Raw genomic sequence first — 18159 nt, 5'->3', positions numbered from 1 at the left:
TTTGTCTGCACACAAATGTGATTCATTATTTTTCTCTCAATTGTGACCATGATTTTCACACACAAATGTGATTAATATTTTTTTCCGGACACAAATGTGATTCGTGATTTTTCCACACTCAAATGTGACCATGATTTTCATACACAAATGTGATTTATATTTTTTTTCCGCACACAAATGTGACCATGATTTTCTCACAAATGTGACCTTGATTTTTCCTCACACAAATGTGACCATGATTTTTCAGCACACAAATGTGACCATGGTTTTCACTCAAATGTGGCCTTAATTGTGACCATGATTTTTTGCACACAAATGTGACCAGATTTTTCATTTTTTGCAGAATCATTGAGATCACGAAGAAGCCTCTCCATGTTAGAGATAGCAGTTTTGGTATATTTAAAAGAGTACATTTTGCGGTTGAAATCTGCTTGTTTTTCCGAAGATTCAAGTGTGCAGCGGGGAGCGTCATTGTCTGTGTGTATTTACATACTGGATAAGCGGCTTTTGTTTGTTTTGTTTTTGCCCCCCAATGCAACAGCATGACTACTTATTAACCACAATGGCCAGTGCAATCTGTGAAAATGTACCGCACAATGTATGCAACAACGGATAACAGCCTAAGTTATACCAAGGGTATAATTGTTGTAACGTTAATAACGTTAATAAGCTGTGCTCCAATACAGCAGGTCTTTTAGTTTGATTGCGGTTTATAAGGTTTATATTTACACAGTCATGATAACAAATTAATAACATAAATGTATGATAATGATATTTTGTTTTAGTAATAAATATCATTAATTAACTTATTTTTTAACTTTAATTAACCATATTTAACTTCTTTTTTAGTAAATCATCACAGTATGGACAGATATGTGCGGACAGCTACTTCACTGAGCAAGCAGCTGAGTTTTCAGACAGTATTTTAAACATGATCGTCACAGACATGCTCCTTTACAGATTTGCACACACAAAAGAGACATTTATATTCTGATGAATATATGGGCTTAAAGTACTCAGTATATGAAACCATGCATGGACACATGTTTTTGACTCCTAAATACCACAAAGCAATCCAATAAGACACTTATGTTATGCCTGAGCTGTAGATTGGGAAACGTTTAGTTTTGAAAGTTATGTTGCACAACTTAAAGGCAGAGTTTGTTTTTCATATGTTATGTTTTGACTACAAGAAAAGTAAACACTTAAAAGCAAATCGCATCAAATCCTTGTTCATAAACAATGTGGAAATGGTGAATAAAGAATTATAGTTTGTATAGTATGTAATGACATTAGTCAAAAAACTTCTTCACATTGGAATTGCGTGAAGCTAGAACAGGATTTCTGAAATTAGGAACATAGATTTTTTTAAGCAAAAAGTGGATGAAGATTAGACGGACTAAAGTGAAAGCAAAGAAGAGTCAGGTGCACAAATTTCTTTGGACTCTTTGGATAATAGAAACATTTCATTTGTTTCTTGAGGCTGGACTTTTTGAAAGGTAATTTGTAATTTGCTATTACGTTTATCTTTGTATTGTGCTGAACTCTTTAAATGATGGATGACGCAGAAGAAATTGCTGACCCAGAAGAGGGAGCCCAAAAAGCACTGCAGGAGTGAAAATGTGGAAAAAATTAAACAAGAAGTTCTTTGTACACTTACTAAATTGTATTGAGGTAAATGAAAATCTTCAAGAGTTTTTGCAGGATGATGAAAAAAAGGATGATCAGCAAATCTGGTTTAAGCCCAAATCATCAAATATCAGAGATTTTATTTTTACTACTGAACAGTGGATTGAACACGTAAGGAATGCAAGTGCTGCTAAAAATAAGGACATTTATCCAGGTGATAGTGTTTCTGTAGTTGCTTCTGCTGTGAGGAAAAAAAAAGAGTAGAACAGGTTCCTGGGTTGGACGTAGTTCTGTTGCCTCATCAAACACCAGTTCAAGTACAATGTTGAAAATGAAAGCAGCGGCAGAGAAAGCCAGGATGTAGAGTACATTTGTGTACTTGTGTTGAGTAGATTTGAATTTGAAAGGCAGAAAGATGGAGATTCTTCTTCGTACTATGGGACAAGAAAAACCTGTACATAGTCACATTCTGTCAGACCTGGAAAGTGAAAACTATGTAGAACTATAGAAGTGTTTACTCAGAAAGAGATTCCAGTAAAACAGGAAAATATCCCTCAACAAACAGGACCTGGAAAAATGGCCATATCTAAAACAAGTAAGGCTTCCTCATCTCAAAGCAGAGCTCAAAGAGAGTCAATCAACAGTATTGTACAGCTAATGCACCGAGTAACCCCAGGGTGCAGCCTGGACGATGGGGCGGTACGACACTTCTAGCCGGAGCTACACGTGTCGCCCCGCCACATATGTTAACCCCGCCTTTGACATTTTGCTCCGACCCAGCAGGGGGCAGTTAGCGTTAAAACGCTTGCAACTGCAGCAGCAGAATAATAATCACGTTGATAGAAGGAGGTGAGTAAAAGTGGTTGTGTGTGTTAACATTTTACACGATGTTCAAGAATCGAATGTGTAACAATATCACAGTGTTATTCAGGTGAATAAATGAAACTGTTTTTTTTTTCTACTTTAGAAAATTCAAGAGAACGTAACTACATTTTTCAACAAACATGGTCCACCACACCGTGGTAACCAGAGCAGAACACGAGGCTTATATGAAGTCTACTTTTAAACTGTGCCCATTTTGTGGCTTCACAAACTCCATTTCCCACATGGTACATATCCATGTCGGTAGACATTTTGAAGCCGCAGTAAAGGTTTGTTTGATTTTGATGTATTTAATTTGAAGGTATGATTTGTATTAAATGTTTTTCTATAGATCACGTTATAGTTATATTAATATAAGTTAAGTAACTATGTTGATTTTGCATGGCATTGTGCTTTTTTAGATTTCCTAATTGTCAAATGCAGCGGCAAGTGCCGAGAGAGAGCACATTTTCACTGCTGCTTTTGTGAGAAGACCGTTATTAATAGGTCACAATTACTGACTCACATTTCAATGCACCCTGAGCCACGTGATGTCGGTAAACCAGGAGTTACAACTAGTTTGACTCCAGTCAGTACATCTGACACGGACAATGTCATGAATAAAGACACCACAGATCTTAAAGAACTAGACCTAGTTCACAATAGTATGTCTTTTGTTATTGTAAAGTTGTTTAAATATGTTAAATATTTTGATTAAAGGTTTTAGCAATACATTCTGAAATTCAATTTCTGAATCAATTGATAATTTTTATAAATATTTGTTGTATCTAGTGGGTCTGAGTAACCAGCAGGAGCACAGTGTTTACAACTCTGGAGCAGAGAGGTTTGGAGCTGAATCTTGTGTTCAAGAGAGCCCTGCGTTGGAAGGTGAGAGGATTTGTGACACATCAAAAAGACATGGTCCCACATTGACATCTTTAGTTTCTATAAACAGAGGTCAGACTTTGCGACAAAAATAAAATATTGCATATTTGTTTAGCCTAATCGTCTGCATGTAGAGTGATCTTTTCTATCTAGTAATTACTTTTATTGCTTTAAGGGTCTCTTTCAAACATAAGACCTGAAAACCTGATGCTTGACAGGCCACCAGTTACAGATGAAGCGGAACAAAAGTGTGGAAATGTCAAGAGTTCTACAGGTAACTGATTTGTAAACTTATACTACCCGGGGGGTTGCAGTGGTATGAGATTTTCACGGTACAATAACAGTGTCAAAAAATATCATGGTTTAATGGCAAACAATTCTGCACAATAAAATATTGTATTGAGGATAAATTTACTCCAACATCTACAAAGATGATTACTTTTCCTTAACTAAAAGCTCATTGCAGTTGCTGGATGGAAGGCATGTATTATAAAAGATTGATCTTAGGATTTAAGATTTGATATATAGCGATGGTAGATTACAGTACTGTTAATAAACAAATGTATGAGAGATGATAACTCGATCTTCTTACTTTTAACCATGAAACTGTTATACTGCTGCAATCCTAATCCTGCTTTAGGCAGTATGCACACTGATTATAAGTGTGCAGTAGTAAAGACTAAACTTCAACTATGTTGTTGTTTCATGCAACTTTTCCAGTAAAAGAAAAAAAAACGTGTGAGGACATCTGATGTAAAGCCTAAAACAGTTGTGTGTGTGCACTGCAATTTGACATTATTAAAACACAACTTAAGAAAGCACATCCAGAGACGACACACTGAATGCAGGGAGACTTACCATCATCCAAAAGGTATTTAAGATGCCAGTGTGTTGATGGCAAAAATTGAATTTTTGCTGTTGAAAAGTCTTTCCACGGTGTATCTACTCCAATCCATGTTCTGAAAAATACCTGGGGACAATTACAAAGGTCTGAGTGTGAATTGGATGAGTGCTGCATTACCAGAGACTTCGCCCACAGGAGTGGCATTAAGCCTTTTGAGTGTGACCACTTGCACTCTTTATCCTATTGTCCACGTGTTGGTCAAATACAGACTGATCTTCCAGAAAAAACACTGTCTATGATGGTTGACCAGAAGTGGTTTGGAGAAGCAAGGAAGAATCAGTTAATTAATCTGAAGAAGGATTCTAAGGCTGAAGGAGTTCCATTGTCAGTGTCTGTACAAATAGGAGACCAACTAAACAAGTTGTATGTGTCTGTGTATGAAAAAAAACGCTCCTATTACAGCAGACTTGGCCACTTATATGATGTTAAGAAAAACGCCTGGTATTGCCCTTGCTCAATGCCAAGAATGCAAACCACCGTTCAAAGAAATTCTTTCATCCGTTTGAAGGTCGATTGCATCCATCGGAAGAGAATATCAAGAAGGCATCTGAAAATGACCTGGAAGTTAGTTTGCCATGGCTTATCCACCGAAAAGAACCAGCTGATCAAGATGGTCACCCTGTAACTGGTTCATGTGACCGTTATGTTTTATGTGATGTGTTCCATCAGAACAATAGTAAGGATCTTAGGGATTCCTTGAGGAAGATTGGCCTTGTCCCGGAGCTTGCAGGAAAAGTAAACAGTCAGACAGCTGAGCAACTCTTTTCAGATATGAAGAAAAAGAACTACTTCCTGAATATGATGAAGCCATCGTCCCATGTTTTCCTGGCAAGAAATATTTTGCACCATAAAAATGTAGCACGGAACAATAAGGTTATGAAACAGTTAAGAAAACTTGCAGATGAAAACACAGAATTACAGTTTGATTGCAATGGAAAGATCATTTTGGGTAATATATTATGACTGTGTGCATGTAAATATATATTACATACACGTACTTTATACATATGAATGTACGTGTATATGCCTATGTGTTTTAGGTACAGTCATGGCAGAGAGTCCTCAATCTTCCAAAACTAGTGAGACTCATGTAGTCAAATTTTAGGTATGACGGTGATGTTGTGGTAGAAAGTTTAGACACATTTGGTTGAGTTGAAGTGATGATTCATGTTGTTGTTGGTTTTTTTATAGCTGCTGTCCAGCCACCTTGTGAAGAGCACACATGTCACAGTGTGACTACAAGCCACAAGCCCTTCTGGGCAGTGGAGGACATGCTTCCAAATAAAGCAGTGTGGGGCAAACCATTGCCAGAACATCTTCAGAAAATGGTAGTGATTTGTTTGTGGCTACACTAAAAATCTTAAAACATGATCATAGTTTATGCTCTCTTTTTATATATATATATATATATATATATATATATATATATATTAGGGGTGTAACGGTACGCAAAAATCACGGTTCGGTGCGAACCCCGGTTTTGAAGCCACGGTTCGGTTCATTTTCGGTACAGTAAGGGGAAAATGCAAACATTAAACTGCAGGTTGTTTATTACTATAAACTTTTTTTACAATTTGTTTACACTTTTTTAAACACTTTTTATTAAAATATAACATATAAAATATATATAAAATGAAAAAATAATAAATAAAATACTACTGCAAAGTTCTTTTTTACATTATTTTATAACAGAAGGTAACTCTTTTCTTAACCTTCTCTTAAACTTTTTCTACTAAAACCTTGAACTAACAAATTCAATTCCTGAATACATTTATCAACAATACGCCTACATTTTTGCCACCAAAAATGTTCTGTTTTGATTTATTTTGGATTGTTTAACTCACAGTATTGAATTGGCTATGTACCATCTCTGTATAAAAATAATATTACTTCTCTATGTGTAACTGCATAGCAAGCAACATGATGATATAATAAATGTTATTATACACTCATTTTGAGATTAGTGAGTTGCATACATAGCCATCTTTGATCTTTTGCACGTTTCTCCTATTCTTTGCTTGTGTTGTCAATGCCCGGGTTACAGCTCTTCCGTGTCCCGACCAGCTGATCGCATTGTGACAATGATATGATTGACGTGAGGTGCAGATGAAAATCTGATCACGCATTCCTTATTCTCGCTGTCACAGAAAGCGCGTCTCATGAATGCGTAGCAATGAAGACGCGCAACCTCTCACGCACTTTTGAAAGAACAAAGCAGCGCGTTGACACGCGTTTAACATGCGCTTTTAGATACGACACGTAAACGTTTACATCAATAATCAAACGGATATACAACTAAGTAAATAAAAATCTTTCTGCGGGCCGAATTATGTTATATGTTTGACAGAAGACTTGCGCTGAACGAGGAGACTTTCGCCACTTAATATGTTCGTGCGGAAACGCACGTATTATGTTCCGCACAGGCGCACACAAAATGCATTCGGCCTTTCAGTGCCGTGCCGAAAGCCCTGAACCGAAACGGTCCGGTTCGAATACACGTACCGTTACACCCCTAATGTCTGTTCAAATAACTACCTGAATAATGTAATGACATACCTCTGTAAAATCAAATTCCAGACCCAAAGCCATGTACAGAGTGTACTGTTACAATTTACAAAGAACAAGAAAATTAGCAGGTTATTACTTACAATTTTTAACACTAACTATTCAAATTGTACCTACCATCAGTATGTAAATCCCACAGTTGTTCCCACCCATCTGCTTCGGGATTCCCTGTGAGGTTTGGATTAAAACAAGCACATACTTTTACTCTCACAGATTACTATACTTTGTAAGAATTTAAAATGTTATAATTTATGTAATGGAATAGACTTGGTTAGCATTTAAATAAAATGTTTCACTTCATATGTTTTGGCAGTTTTCTCTGTCCACTCTCTGCCATCAATGAGTTTTGCAATGTTCCTGTAAAAAAAATGAGATACCCAACATGTTAGGGAAAAAGTCCTCAATGTCAATTAGTCCATCTTTATCTCAGTTGCAAACAAGTGTCATATCTGGGGTTTGTTAATACATAACCGTTCATGAACATCACTGAAATTTTCAATGAACCAAAAAAAAAGAAGATTACAGTTTAAAACAGAACCACTGTAATCTTTGAACACATTCTGAACATTTCTATAACCTGAATATGCAAATATACGGTCCAATTCCTTATTGTTGAATCGAGTCGAGAAAATACATCTATATCTCATCTCCGTAATGATTTATGTAATTAATGGCATTGTGCAACTTTTTTAATTGCAAACGTTTTTAATATTGAATATTGCTGAAATTACAACTTTTGTGTTAACCTTGTTCTCATATGAATTCTAATACTTACACAGAGTAGCCAGTGGCCAGGTACCCATGCTGGCAGAACCACAAGGTCAGGCTAAAATATATAGAAACATTAGAGCCTAGGAAATATGTTATATATTCAGTGATAATACAATCATTTATAAGATACAACATTCAATAACTCACCGAAAGGGACAGCTCAGGGAAACAATAATTTGGTTGAAGCCAGGTCACTACCACATAGGAATTTGCAACATATACATTGACATCCTGTAACAAAGGGCCTTTTTACACCTGGTCACTTCATGCGTTTTCTCTGATCGGATAGCTATCTGATTTGTTAAAACTGTTCCATTTACATTTGGCCACATAAATGCATCTTGGCAAAAAGGATATGAATCCGATCTTTTACCTCCACCCAAAATGCAAATACACTATTTATTACTCCGCCTTAAAAAACTTAAGATGACGTTTATGCAACAATAGGCGGCACTTATTGTATGTTGTACTGTATGTTAGGCAGGGGACGCGCATCTCCTTGCTCAGCATGAGCTAAAGCTCGCAGTACAGCGCAGCAGGAGAGTGACAGCGCGGTGATTTCATGTACAGGTCCATGACGGGAAAACCATTCACAAAACTCTCTCTTAACGTTTATTTCTTTGTTTAATATCATTTGAGTTTGTCATTAGACTCTTGTAAAGCTTCTATGAAGCTTTTTTACCCGCTGTCATCACTCCATAAAGCAATAGGCGTGTCATCTTTGTTTGTTTGGTGCTCTTCCAGCTTACTTGCAAGTGACGTGTTTACGTTTGGGAGGAGTAAAGCGCGACGTATGTGGTTTCATCAACCAGATGCATTTACACTTCTCTGAAATGCGTCCCAGACCACCTTCTGAAGTGGTTTGAGTGATCGGATTTAAATCTGTCTCGAAATCGTTTCAGAGGGCATTTACACCTGGTCTTTTTACGATCAGATAGCTATCCGATCAGAGAAAACGCATGAAGTGACCAGGTGTAAAAAGCCCCAAAGAAACAATAATCAGATACAAACAAAGCTATGCCGTTTCAATAAAATATTTTAGACTGTTACTTTACCATTCGGAAAGCGATGTGCTTTATAGTTCTTAGGCAAAAGTTCAAAATCTATAATTTTAAATAAAACAAATTAAATTAGTCACTTTAATATTTTTTCATCTCATTTGACTAAGAAAAAATTTGATTTTACTTCAACTTCTTCTGACAGTCCTAAAGACAACAGATCGGAACGCAACAGTCTGGTTGATCCCACAGAAACAATTTGTTCCTTCATGTCACCGTTGGGGTCCAACACATGTGCAACCTGAAAAAAAAAACATATATATATATATATATATATATATATATATATATATATATATATATTAGGGGTGTAACGGTACGTGTATTCGAACCGGACCGTTTCGGTTCAGGGCTTTCGGCACGGCACCGAAAGGCCGAATGCATTTTGTGTGCGCCTGTGCGGAACATAATACGTGCGTTTCCGCACGAACATATTAAGTGGCGAAAGTCTCCTCGTTCAGCGCAAGTCTTCTGTCAAACATATAACATAATTCGGCCCGCAGAAAGATTTTTATTTACTTAGTTGTATATCCGTTTGATTATTGATGTAAACGTTTACGTGTCGTATCTAAAAGCGCATGTTAAACGCGTGTCAACGCGCTGCTTTGTTCTTTCAAAAGTGCGTGAGAGGTTGCGCGTCTTCGTTGCTACGCATTCATGAGACGCGCTTTCTGTGACAGCGAGAATAAGGAATGCGTGATCAGATTTTCATCTGCACCTCACGTCAATCATATCATTGTCACAATGCGATCAGCTGGTCGGGACACGGAAGAGCTGTAACCCGGGCATTGACAACACAAGCAAAGAATAGGAGAAACGTGCAAAAGATCAAAGATGGCTATGTATGCAACTCACTAATCTCAAAATGAGTGTATAATAAGTATATCATCATGTTGCTTGCTATGCAGTTACACATAGAGAAGTAATATTATTTTTATACAGAGATGGTACATAGCCAATTCAATACTGTGAGTTAAACAATCCAAAATAAATCAAAACAGAACATTTTTGGTGGCAAAAATGTAGGCGTATTGTTGATAAATGTATTCAGGAATTGAATTTGTTAGTTCAAGGTTTTGGTAGAAAAAGTTTAAGAGAAGGTTAAGAAAAGAGTTACCTTCTGTTATAAAATAATGTAAAAAAGAACTTTGCAGTAGTATTTTATTTATTATTTTTTCATTTTATATATATTTTATATGTTATATTTTAATAAAAAGTGTTTAAAAAAGTGTAAACAAATTGTAAAAAAAGTTTAGTGTAATAAACAACCTGCAGTTTAATGTTTGCATTTTCCCCTTACTGTACCGAAAATGAACCGAACCGTGGCTTCAAAACCGGGGTTCGCACCGAACCGTGATTTTTGCGTACCGTTACACCCCTAACAGACATGCATGATTATTTTGTATGTGTGTAATATGATTTTTTTTCAGAATGACATGCCTCTGATCAGGAAGTGGTGGTGTGCTGTTCTCCTGGACAACTTTGCTCCGCAAATGTATGTAGCTGTTAGAATGTTCCTACATGAAACATTACTCTGTACCATATTTACCAATTTACCTCTTGTCTTTTGTTCTTTTAGCGATCAACAGTGCTTTAAGTGGGCCGGAACGCCCCGGTACTCAGTACCGCCACTTCTAAAAATAGCTCTTGAGCGTACCACCACCTCTTCGTGCGCCCAGAACGTGCTTTTAGCGTACCGGAACGCTCATCTGTTTAAAAATCAGAGGTTTAATTTAATCATTTGGCTGCGCTGCCGCTTTTCAGAGCGCCCTTAATGTACGCTTCCTAATTCGTTCCACCGAGAGCAGAGACTCATACACCCTTGCGTTTACAAGTTAAAAGCGCATGCGTCCTTCATTCAGTGTCAACGTGCTCTGGAGCCCATCAGTGTTGCCAGATTGGGCAGGTTCCCGCCCAATTGGGCGGTTTTGAATTTGATTGTGCGGGTAAAAATTGGCTTGGGCGGTTGTGCAAAAATTGGGCTGGTTTGGGATCAGTTGGGCGGGTTTGAAACGTGCATTTTATAGGCTAATTATTTAACAAAAAACCCAAGTGTGCATGTATTTCATGACGTTACTAAACACACGCCCACTGCATGTGTTTGTGTTGACGCCACGCCGATGATGAGTCCGCGTTTAGCCAATCACAAGTGATAGCAGCCAGCCAGCTCTCTCAGCGGGAAATCAAGATGTTACAGATAGGAGTTGGAGAGTGACCCGGGCCTGAAGCAAATGGATAATGCCTTTTAAATCGGAAAATAGCACTGCAAATTCTGCAACACGGACTCCGGATTGCAACGTATACATTGCTTGTCACACATCGGCCGTGTCTCAATGCGAATGCTGCAGCCTCCGGAGGTCGCATTTCTAGGCTCCATATACGTCATCGACTGTCTTGTTTTAGAATATTAACAGTTATAAAGTTGACTTTTATTCTTAGTTAATAGTAAATTGTTGTAATATACCAAGGTTCTTATACCTTGCGAATGTAATGGTCAGGTAACTCAAATAAACCAGGCTTGATGACGTATGCACCCTGCATACGCGACCTCCGCAGGCTGCAGCTGGAGTGAGAAACGGACATCAATTACACGTGTTTGAGCCGTGGATAAATTATCGGAGCATTTCAGGTGAACAGAACCAAATGTTCGGCTGTCATTTAGTCAATTGTGGAACCATGAACTTCAGCCAGACTGTACATAGTTCTGAAAAGTTCAGATGTTCACAGTGTTCTTCAGCTTCCTTGCAAGTTAACGCACAACCAACAGCCTATTATTATTGTTGTTCTGCATTTACTGCTTAAGGTAAGCCTATTTACGATCTCTCTCTCACACACACCTATTTATCAAGAGTAAAAATACATTATTAATAATAATATAAATAGATAAAAAACGTTATTAACGAATTGGGTATTTGAATAATCATAAAACACTTAAATATACGCTGTAAAAGTGCATTGTGCGTGTGGGCGAGGGAGCATAATGTAGCTGTTGTGAACAAGTTGTGTCATTTTGCTAGTGTGGTTCTGTTCTGGTGTCGCTAGCTATAGTATGTTGCATTAATTGTGTAAGTTAAAATAACTAAATGCTAATCAAATTAAACCAAAATGTTGATTTAAATATTTTGGGCGGTTTTTTGTGCGTTTGGGCGGGTTTTGGAAAACTTTTGGGCTGGAAACCATCAACTCTATCTGGCAACACTGGCAACCATAGCTGCTCGGTTAAAATGAAAATACAATGAACACGTAATATGCCCTCCTTGTTTTAGACTATGAGTAGTAAAAGAACGCCGTCAGAATCAGAGGACTCGCTGACATGCCTACATGCCAAAAATTTTTGCACAGTTCATATTTTATTTGGTAGTATTATAAAATAATATCTTATTTTTTTCTTATTCAGTGTGTGAAGTGACAACCATCTATCAGGTTTGTATAAACCAAGGTTGTCTGTAGTCAGCGTTTATATAATATTTAATGACTTAATGTAAATAAACATGTATGTTTTTGTTTTAACAGCTTTCCGTGGAAATCCTTTCTAAAATCCTAATGGAAGTTATTTTGTCAATGGGTGACTCTGCATACATGACACTTTCTTTGGTATGCAGATGCTTTTGGGATGTGGTCAATCGAGACGTTTTTCGGAAAGCAGCACACTTTGCCTGGCTAGACAGTAAGATTCAACACCCTGTTCAATGCACATTCTTCAATTAAACTTTTTATTTATCTTTCCTGTATTTTGTCTTTACGCTTTTAGGTGTGGTCAACTGGCAGAGCTTCACTCCCCGCTACCAGAGAGAGTTTAGAAGGATGTATAGCATCAGTGAATGCTTGGAGTGCAGAGTCCTTTTTAAGTCGTACCCACCGGGGTATAGGGGAAGAGGCCGACGTGGGGAACTGCAGGGCTTTTACTCAGATGCGTGCACAGGATTTTGCACCCAGGACTGTTTTTTTGCAGCAGGAAACACATTGGTGTGAAGGGAAAGGATAATTGGTCTGAACATCTTGTTTGGATTGATGTATTGATGTACAAATTAATAGTTTAACGTTGAACTTTGCATGTGTTTTAATAAAAAAAACATGCATCATAACAGGTTTCTGTCATTTACATCTTTAAGGTTTCTCATATTTCATGTTAACACAATTTGCTAAGTATTGCTTCAAGCAGGGATGAAGTCCATCTATAATTAATGGATACTGTATTCAGTTTTGACAATTAGGTGTAATATTTTAATTACCAACAATTTTAGAAAGAAAGTGTTTAAAAAGGGGCTGTTAAATCTATTGTTTGTAAGTTTTATATATATATATATATATATATATATATATATATATATATATATATATATATATATATATATATATATATATGTATACACACGTTATATAATTTTGTTCAAAACTCTATAAATTCATCAATTTTTTCCATAAATTGATGGTTTGTCTTTAAAAAACACACAAATAAGAGAGCATGCAACGTGTAATCAGGGACTCTTCATAAGTAAATTATTCAGATTGTATGATAGCCTACATTGGAGCCAGTATGAAATAAACAGAATTACACATAACTAACTTTTTATTACTCCCTCCACCATTTCAGTTTTCTCCTTAGCATGGCATAGATATATATTTATATAAATGAAATGTGTGTGTTTAGTATTGAAATTAATGCTTCGTGGAACACATGTACCTTGATTTCAATACTCGCACACATTTTTTTTAAACTTATATAAATATATATCTACGCCATGCTAAGGAGAAAACTGAAATGGTGGAGGGAGTAATAAAAAGTTAGTTATGTGTAAGTAAGCAATAAGGTACGAGAGGCTGGGGGGGTCGGGTGGGACAGGACCCCCTCTATCTGAGGGTTGTCCCCCCCTAAAATGTCATTAAAATATGTGTATTGAAAATAATTTAGTGATTTATAATACTTAAAATAATTGTGTAAGAAGTAAAACAACACAAATGCAAACGGACCACCAACAAAAAACGTTTTATATTTTGATTCCCCCCTCCCTTGCCTCACAGTGGTTTGGTCCACTGCCAGCGCCCCTTTTACCTCAGCACCGACACACAGTCCGGTGGAAGAGAAGTGTACGGAGCCGACGCGTTAATCAGCTATATACCTACAAAACAACGTTTCCCATCACTTATCAGTTTATCCTTATATGTTTTAAAACTGGACTATTTGAATATACTGAATATAATGTATAAACATTAACAAATTTCGTTTTATGAGAAAAGAAGCAGATAAACGATCAAGAAAACATTTTTATGCATTCATGCAGAGGTGAGGCAGAGGTGAAAGTAACGAATTACATTTACTCACCTTACTGTAATTGAGTTTTTTGTGTACTTTTACTTTTTTGAGTAGTTTTTTAAAATCTGTACTTTTATTTAAGTAGCCTATGTTTTGTTTAAAGTATTGTAGGCTATTTCGCTATATTTTAAATCATATCCGTTACTGAGTAAAAAAAATAAAAAGTAAGGTGATAAAGAAGCGCCTCGGATGATTGATTGGCGGGGGAACGCGCAAAAAGAACCATGGAGAGGGACGAGACAGGCGCGGGCTATGACCCTCAATTAAATTCTTATGAAAGAAACCCCTGGCCATTGACGCGAAGTGATTGTTTCATTCAGGTAGGATTCATGCTTTTAAGTACGGAATTGCCGACCGCGTTTTAACAGCTAATTTGCACGACGCGTTTTTAATACATGCGCATTATCTTCTGAGGTCTAGCAGCTTAGCGTCAAGTCAAACACAACTTAAGAACGTCCTCGAGAATGCGCAGATGATTAGACATTGCAGAGAGAGAGAGAGAGAGAGAGAGCGAGAGAGAAAGAAAGATTGAAAGACATCAGGGTCTGGGAAAGCTAGAATACAATAAACGTGTAAAGGATGTTTCGTGTATAGCCATAGCACTCATCTCATTATATGCTCATTTAGGTATATAGTTTAATAAAATAATGTATGTTACCACCAATACATCAATTACAACCTTACTATAATGATACTAGCTGCTGACATAATATTTTTTTTGTTTTAAAAGTGCATAACTCACATGTAAAAATCATTAAATAATTCCATAAATGTTTTTTAGTTATAAAAAAGCTTTTTATTTTATTAACTTTTTGTTATTGCACTTTAATTGTCAAGATGTTTACAATTAAAAACACCTAGTTTGAGGTGAACTATACTAGAAACCTCTCCCCGCTGTAAAAAAGTAACTTTTACTCTAAGTAAAATTAAAATGACTTTTTATTCGTCTGAATGTCTACTTCCGCATTACAAGTTTGCTCAAAGCGTCATAATCTTCTACACCACTAAGCTCTAAAAGCGTCACAAATCTCTACACCAATCTTTAGGGAAAACTGTACATGCAGTGCTGTCTTACACTGAAGTCCTTCCTATACCTCCTGACCCAGCAAGCATGTTTGGCTAACAAGGCTAAATTTGGGCTGCCAGTGAAAGTCTAATAGACATCTAACCATAGCCAAAAAATAGACAATTCAAATACTTTTAGATCATGTAAAAGAAATGAAAGCAAACACCTTGAACACCTGTTGGAATATCTTCAAGTTATTTTGGCAAAAATGGCATGTAACCAAATTCAAGGTTATTTAGGGTAGAAGTGGGTTACTCATAGCTGGACTATATTGGGTCATTATAAATATAGATATGTATATATATATATATATAGTCATTATATATATAGAGCACCTTACTATATAATTAGCCGTCATTTCAACATCTCAGTTTTTGCTTGCTGTGGGTGTTTCTGTCTGTTAGAGAAAGTCAAGATTCACCTGGGAGCAATTTACCAAGTCAGGACAGATTTAGAAAAACTTCTAATAGAAATTTATAAAAAAATATGTTTGACCGGCACAATTATGAGAACTGTATTATGAGAACTTGTTCAATAATTTTGCATGTAAAGACTTATACTATGAACTAATGCCTAAATGTTGTGGGGTGTAAGACTATTCAACAGAGACCCATTATAATACATTTTGATCAACATGACATAAGCAATCGATAATGTAGGAAAAAGCAGAGAATTATACATAATCATTTGCATGGATGTACCAACCAAAGCATTTGCAACTTGTTCAAAGAAATAAGAAACTGCTTTTTTGATGTGCACAAGTGACACAATGATGTGAGAAATGAACAAGTAGTTTTGAGAATTTCAATTCTGATCTGAGAATTGTACCAAAGCGACTGAGAAAATTGCACAGTATGCGCTGCAAAACGCAGCTGGTGTGAAAGCACAATGGACACGCGCATACATTTTTGTTAAATCACTGCTGAGCATGATGATAAAAAGCTAAAATGATCTTGTTGTAGTCTTGTAAATAATGTCACTACAAGATTCAGTGTTTGTAAAATCTTTAGTCTGAGACTGAAAACTGTGATCCCAAGTCTTTAGATGTGAGCTGATAATCTTATAAAGTCTTTTCTAAATCTTTTCAAAGTCTTTAGACAAGCATTAGACAAATGAATACATATCTTTTTTCAATGCGTGCACTTAATCTTTGTACAGCGCTTCTTGAATGCTTTAGCATTTAGCCTAGCGCCATTCATTCCTTAGGATCCAATTCAATTCAATTTTATTTATATAGCGCTTTTCACAAGTGTTAATTGTTGCAAAGCAGCATTACATGAGAAGATGTAGAGGAGAACACAGAAAATCAATAGATAATATAAGAAGTAGAGAAAGCGGTTAAACCGTACAAGCGAGCATATTAATAATGTAACGTATACAGTAAAGTGCTAAGTTAAGCCAAAGTTGGCTGACTCTCCCTGGGACTAAAAACCCTCTAGGAAAAAAAACCCAATGGGAAAAAGTCCTAGAAGGACAAAAACCCTTGGGAGGAATTAATATATATTTATATATATATATAGAAACGGTAGGGATAGGAGGCGGGTAAGCGAATTAAACTGGTTTAGCCGGTGGTCGTTGGTCGGGCATCGGCTGGTCATCACGTTGAAGGACAGCCAGTGGATCAGTGATGCAATGATCTTCACAGCAACCGGAACTGGGTCTGTTTGTCTCATGGTCCTCGTGGTCGAAGACGAGACAGGGAGAGAAAAACAGAATTCTATTAGCGTAGGGGCCGTTCGCATGCAATGCAAGTGTCAAACATTATAGTGGTTCAAGTCGGCTCGGTTCCAGACAGGCTAACTATTGCGGCAATAGTATATTACCCATATGAGGTATGTGAGTGCTTTGTTCTAGACAAACTAACTACTGCGGGAAATGTACATTTACTGGACATTTTATGTGAATGCTTTGTTAAAGAAGAATGTCTTAAGTTTAGATTTAAATTGATCGACTGTGTCTGATACTCGAACATTATTTGGTAAATCATTCCAGAGCTTAGGGGCTAAGTAGGAAAAGGATCTACCACCTTTAGACACTTTTGATATTCTAGGGATAATTAAGTGACCAGAATTTTGTGAGCGCAGTTTACGTGATGGATTGTATTCTGATAGTAGTTCTTTAATATACGAGGGCGCTAGGCCATTTAAGGCTTTGTAGGTGATTAGTAATATTTTAAATTGTATGCGATATTTAACTGGTAGCCAGTGTAAAGATGCCAGAATTGGACTGATGTGGTCATACTTTTTAGATCGAGTAAGCACTCTTGCGGCGGCGTTTTGAACCAGCTGTAGCTTGTTTACCTGATTTGCATGGCATCCCCCGAGTAACGAGTTACAATAGTCTATTCTAGAGGTCATAAAAGCATGTATAAGCTTTTCTGCGTCTGATGCAGACAGCATATGGCGTATTTTTGAGACATTTCTAAGATGGAAGAATGCTGTGCGGCAGATGTTGGAGATATGACTATCAAAAGATAGATTGCTGTCGAACATTACGCCTAAATTCTTAACCGTGGAAGATGGCACCACCGTGCAGCCATCTATGGGCAACTTGTAATCTGACATATTATGTTTGTAGCGATTCGGTTCAATAATAAGTATCTCTGTCTTATTGGAGTTTAGCATAAGAAAGTTTTGTGCCATCCAGTCCCTAATATCACTAATGCAGTCTGTTAGCTTAGAAAACTGGTGGGTTTCGCTAGGATGCAACGAGATGTAAAGCTGGGTATCATCCGCATAGCAGTGAAAACTTATGTTATGTTTCCTGATAATGTCTCCTAGAGGTAACATATATAACGAGAATAGGATAGGGCCTAGAACTGATCCCTGAGGTATGCCGTATTTAACGGGGGAGTGATATGACTCTTCCTCATTTACATAAACAAAGTGATATCGATTGGTTAGATACGATCTGAACCAGGCTAACGCCTGACCACTGATGCCAACATAGTTTTCTAGTCTATTGAGTAAGATTGTGTGATCTATTGTGTCAAAGGCTGCACTAAGGTCTTGTAATATAAGGATTGAGATTTCACCACGATCGGATGTTAATAGGAGGTCATTTGTAACTCTAAGCAGCGCTGTCTCTGTGCTATGGTGGGGCCTGA

At 36.9% G+C, this 18159-nt stretch overlaps 1 protein-coding gene and 2 long non-coding RNA genes across 3 annotated transcripts in view; 2 read left to right on the top strand and 1 right to left on the bottom strand.

Annotated features, from left to right (window-relative positions):
* LOC129449217 (N-lysine methyltransferase KMT5A-A-like) overlaps positions 1-3649 on the top strand; it is a 96235-nt gene extending 92586 nt beyond the window's left edge. Inside the window, exons 11-12 of the mRNA XM_073865770.1 lie at positions 3283-3378; positions 3551-3649. The gene's annotated coding sequence lies outside the window, so the exon portion shown is untranslated. The remainder of the gene's footprint in view (positions 1-3282; positions 3379-3550) is intronic.
* A 3147-nt stretch (positions 3650-6796) lies between these two features.
* On the bottom strand, positions 6797-8914 carry LOC141363235 (uncharacterized). Its single transcript, XR_012368766.1, has 4 exons — positions 8671-8914; positions 7620-7846; positions 6962-7201; positions 6797-6880 (listed from the first exon to the last, which is right to left on the bottom strand). It is a non-coding gene; the product is annotated as an uncharacterized lncRNA (long non-coding RNA).
* A 3086-nt stretch (positions 8915-12000) lies between these two features.
* On the top strand, positions 12001-12736 carry LOC141363195 (uncharacterized). The gene is made up of 3 exons (XR_012368686.1): positions 12001-12096; positions 12187-12340; positions 12425-12736. It is a non-coding gene; the product is annotated as an uncharacterized lncRNA (long non-coding RNA).
* Positions 12737-18159: the final 5423 nt, after the last annotated feature.

Source organism: Misgurnus anguillicaudatus, unplaced genomic scaffold (assembly GCF_027580225.2).
Source record: "Misgurnus anguillicaudatus unplaced genomic scaffold, ASM2758022v2 HiC_scaffold_33, whole genome shotgun sequence".
Taxonomy (NCBI): domain Eukaryota; kingdom Metazoa; phylum Chordata; class Actinopteri; order Cypriniformes; family Cobitidae; genus Misgurnus; species Misgurnus anguillicaudatus.
The sequence above is the reverse complement of the archived record's forward strand: the minus strand, read 5'-3'. Positions and strand labels throughout refer to the sequence as shown.